The following is a 5,595-nucleotide window of genomic DNA, read 5'->3' as shown; positions in this document are numbered from 1 at the left end:
TTCCCTAAAATGGGAAAGGAAATAGTCAATGAAGTTCAGGAAGTGTAGAGAGTACCATACAGGATAAATCCAAGGAGAAACATGCCAAGACACATATTAATCAAACTATCAAAAATCAAATACGAAGAAAAAAATATTAAAAGCATCAAGGGAAAGGCAACAAATAACATACAGGGAATTCTCATAAGGTTAACAGCTGATCTTTCAGCAGAAACTCTGCAAGCCAGAAGGGAGTGGCAGGACAAACTTAAAGTGATGAAAGGAAAAACCTATAACCAAGATTACTCTACCCAGCAAGGATCTCATTCAGATTTGACAGAGAAATTAAAACCTTTACAGACAAGCAAAAGTTAAGAGAGTTCAGCAACACCAAACCAGCTTTACAACAAATGCTAAAGGAACTTTTCTAGGCAGGAAACACAAGAGAAGGAAAAGACCTACAATAACAAACCCAAAACAATTAAGAAAATGGTAAAGGGACATACATATTGATAATTACCTTAAATGTAAATGGATTAAATGCTCCAACCAAAAGACACAGACTGGCTGAATGGATACAAAAACAAGACCCGTATATATGCTGTCTACAAGAAACCCACTTCAGACCTAGGGACACATACAGACTGCAAGTGAGGGGATGGAAAAAGATATTCCATGCAAATAAAAATCAAAAGAAAGCTGGAGTAGCAGTACTCATACCAGATAAAATAGATTTTAAAATAAAGAATGTTAAAAGAGACAAGGAAGGACACTACATAATGATCAAGGGATCAATCCAAGAAGAAGATATAACAATTGGAAATATATATGCACCCAACATAGGAGCACCTCAATACATAAGGCAAATGCTAACAGCCATAAAAGGGGAAATCGACAGTAACACAATCATAGCAGGGTACTGTAACCCCCCACTTTCACCAATGGACAGATCATCCAAAATGAAAATAAATAAGGAAACACAAGCTTTAAATGACAGAACAGACCAGATAGATTTAATTGATATTTATAGGACATTCCATCCCAAAACAGCAGAATACACTTCCTTCTCAAGTGCTCACGGAACATTCCCCAGGATAGATCATATCTTGGGTCACAAATCAAGCCTGGTAAATTTAAGAAAACTGAAATCATCTCAAGCATCTTTTCCAACCACAATGCTATGAGACTAGCTATCAATTACAGGAAAAAAACTGTAAAAAATACAAACATAGGGAGGCTAAACAATATGCTACTAAATAACCAAGAGATCACTGAAGAAATCACAGAGGAAATAAAAAAATGCCTAGAAACAAATTACAATGAAAACACGACGACCCATAACCTATGGGATGCAGCAAAAGAAGTTCTAAGAGGGAAGTTTATAGCAATACAATCCTACCTCAGGAAACAAGAAAAATCTCAAATAAACAACCTAACATTAAACCTAAAGCAATTAGAGAAAGAAGAACAACAAAAAACCCCCAAAGTTAGCAGAAGGAAAGAAATAATAAAGATCAGATCAGAAATAGACGAAAAAGAAATGAAGGAAACAATAGCAAAGATCAATAAAACTAAAAGCTGTTTCTTTGAGAAGATAAGCAAAATTGATAAGCCATTACCCAGACTCATCAAGAAAAAAAGGGAGAAGACTCAAATCAACAGAATTAGAAATGAAAAAGGAGAAGTAACAACTGACACTGCAGAAATACAAAGGATCATGAGAGATTACTACAAGCAATTATGTGCCAATAAAATGGACAAACCTGGAAGAAATGGAAAAATAGTAGAAAAGCACAACCTTCCAAAGACTGAACCAGGAAGAAATAGAAAATATAAACAGACCAATCACAAGCACATGTGATTAAAAATCTTCCAACAAACTAAAGTCCAGCACCACATGGCTTCACAGGAGAATTCTATCAAACATTTAGAGAAGAGCTAACACCTATCCTTTTCAAACTCTTCAAAAATATAACAGAGGGAGGAACACTCCCAAATTAATTCTATGAGGCCACCATCACCTTGATTCCCAAACCAGACAAGGTTGTCACAAAGAAAGAAAACTACAGGCCAAAATCACTGATGAACATAGATGCAAAAATCCTCAACAAAATACTAGCAAACAGAATCCAACAGCACATTAAAAGGATCATACACCATGATCAAGTAGGGTTTATCCCAGGAATGCAAGGATTCTTCAATATATGCAAATCAATCAATGTGGTACACCATATTAACAAATTGAAGGATAAAAACCATATGATCATCTCAATAGATGCAGAGAAAGCTTTTTTCTGCAAAATTCAACACCCATTTATGATAAAAACCCTCCAGAAAATAGGCATAGAGGGAACTTATCTCAACATAATAAAGGCCATATATGACAAACCAACAGCCAACATTGTCCTCAATGGTGAAAAACTGAAACCATTTCCACAAAGATCAGGAACAAGACAATGTTGTCCACTCTCACCACTATTATTCAACATTGTTTTGAAAGTTTTAGCCACAGTAATCACAGAAGAAAAAGAAATAAAAGGAATCCAAATTGGAAGAGAAGAAGTAAAGCTGTCACTGTTTGCAGATGACATGATACTATACATAGAGAATCCTAAAAATGCCACCAGAAAACTACTAGAGCTAATCAATGAATTTGGTAAAGTAGCAGGATACAAAATTAATGCACAGAAATCTCTTGCATTCCTATACACTAAGGATGAAAAATCTGAAAGAGAAATTAAGGAAACACTCCCATTTACCAGTGCAACAAAAAGAATAAAATACCTAGGAATAAACCTACCTAAGGAGACAAAAGACCTGTATGCAGAAAACTATAAGACACTGATGAAAGAAATTAAAGATGATACAAATAGATGGAGAGATAAACCATGTTCTTGGATTGGAAGAATCAACAATGTGAAAATGACTCTACTACCCAAAGCAATCTACAGATTCAGTGCAATCCCTATCAAACTACTACTGGCATTTTTCACAGAACTAGAACAAAAAAATTCACAATTTGTATGGAAACACAAAAGACCTCAAATAGCCAAAGCAATCTTGAGAAAGAAAAACACAGTTAGAGGAATCAGGCTCCCTGACTTCCGACTATACTACAAAGCTACAGTAATCAAGACGGTATGGTACTGGCGCAAAAAAAGAAATATAGATCAATGGAACAGGATAGAAAGCCCAGAGTTAAACCCATGCACTTATGGTCACCTTATTTTTGATAAAGGAAGCAAGAATATACAATGGAGAAAAGACAGCCCCTTCAATAAGTGGTGCGGAAAATATTGGACAGTTACATGCAAAAGAATGAAATTAGAACACTCCCTCACACCATACACAAAAATAAACTCAAAATGGATTAAAGACCTAAATCTAAGGCCAGACGCTATAAAACTCTTAGAGTAAAACATAAGCAGAACACTCTACGACATAAATCACAGCCAGATCCTTTTTGACCCACCTCCTAGAGAAGTAGAAATAAAAACAAATTAAACAAATGGGACCTAATGAAACTTAAAAGCTTTTGCACAGCAAAGGAAACCATAAACAAGACCAAAACACAATCCTCAGAATGGGAGAAAATGTTTGCAAACGAAGCAACTGACAAAGCATTAATCTCCAAAATATACAAGCAGCTTATGCAGCTCAATATCAAAAATACAAACAACCCTATCCAAAAATGGGCAGAAGACCTAAATGGACATTTCTCCAAAGAATATATACAGATGGCCAACAAACACATGAAAGGATGCTCAACATCACTAATCATTAAAGAAATGCAAAGCAAAACTACAATGAGGTATCACCTCCACCAGCCAGAATGGCCATCATCAAAAAATCTACAAACAGTAAATGCTCGAGAGGGTGTGGAGAAAAGGGAACCCTCTGGCACTGTTGGTGGGAATGTAAACTGATACAGCCACTATGGAGAACAGAATGGAGGTTCCTTAAAAACTAAAAATAGAACTACCATATGACCCAGCAATCACACTGCTGGGCATATACCCTTAGAAAACCATAATTCAAAAAGAGTCATGTACCACAATGTTCACTGCAGCACAACTATCCAGGACATGGAAAAACCTAAGTATCCATAGACGGATGAATGGATAAAGATGTGGCATATATACACAAGGGAATATTACTCAGCCATAAAAAGAAAGAAAATTGAACTATTTGTAGTGAGGTGGATGGGCCTAGAGTCTGTCATACAGAGTGAAGTAAGTCAGAAACAGGAAAACAAATACCGTATGCTAACACACATATATGGAATCTAAAAAAAAAATGGTTCTAATGAATCTAGGGGTAGGTCAGGAATAAAGATGCAGACGTAGAGAATCTATTTCAGGACACGGGGAGGGGGAAGGGTAAGCTGGAACGAAGTGAGAGAGTAGCATGGACATATATACACTACCAAATATAAAACAGATACCTAGTGGGAAGCAGTTGCATAGCACAGGGAGATCAGCTCGGTGCTTTGTGACCATCTAGAGGGGTGGGATAGGGAGGGTGGGAGGGAGACACAAGAGGGAGGGATATGGGGATATATGTATACATATAGCTGATTCACTTTGTTATACAGCAGAAACTAACACAACATTGTAAAGCAATTAAACTCCAGTAAAGACGTTTTTTAAAAAAAGGTTCAACTGACAGATGTATGCATTCTAAACTTGTATTCACCTAATTAAATAGGTTCAAAATACAAAAATGAAGTTGATAGAACTAAAAGGAAAAATTTATAAATCTGCACCTCCCTGGTGGTGCAGTGGTTAAGAATCCACCTGCCAGTGCAGGGGACACGGGTTCGAGCCTTGGTCAGGGAAGATTCCACATGCCGTGGAGCAACTAAGCCCGTGTGACACAACTACTGAGCCTGCATGCCTAGAGCCCATGCTCCACAACTACTGAGCCCGTGTGCCACAACTACTGAAGCCCGTGCGCCTAGAGCCCATGCTCCACAACTAAGGTAAGCCGCCGCAATAAGAAGCCCGCGCACTGCAAGCAAGAGTAGCTCCTGCTCTCCACAACTAGAGAAAAGCCCGCATGCAGCAATGAAGACCCAATGCAGCCAAAAATAAATAAATTTAAAAAAATTTATAAATCCACTATCAGAGTATATTTTAACACATATCCAGTCATTCCTCAATTATTCCTAGACCAAGGAGACAAAGATATCAGCAAAGACAGAAAAGATTTGAATGACACAATTAAAAAGTTTGATATATCTTGGATATATCTAGAACCCAGCACCTCCAAATTAGAGCATACCCATGCTTATCAAGCGTGGATAAAATATTTTTTTAAGATGGACCTTGTGTTAGTTAACACATTTCAAATCATAGGTATGATTCAGATTATAGGGGTATCCAGTTAGAATAGCCCAACAATAAATTTTAAGAACCAAATTTGTTTGAAAGCCTAAAAACACATATTAAGCAACTCATGAATCAAGGAAGAACTTATAGTGGAAACTTAAAAATACTTAGAACTAGATGGGAATGAAAATATTGCCTATCACAACTTGTGGGGTTCAGCTAAATGATACATAGAGGGAAATTTATCATCTTAAATGAGCATCTTGGAAAAGGAGAGAGGTCGGAA

The sequence above is a fragment of the Aethalodelphis obliquidens genome, unplaced genomic scaffold (genome assembly GCF_003676395.1).
Source record: "Aethalodelphis obliquidens isolate GAN/ISIS:26980383/991018 unplaced genomic scaffold, ASM367639v1 scaffold8, whole genome shotgun sequence".
NCBI lineage: Eukaryota > Metazoa > Chordata > Mammalia > Artiodactyla > Delphinidae > Aethalodelphis > Aethalodelphis obliquidens.
Note: the sequence above shows the minus strand (reverse complement) of the source record.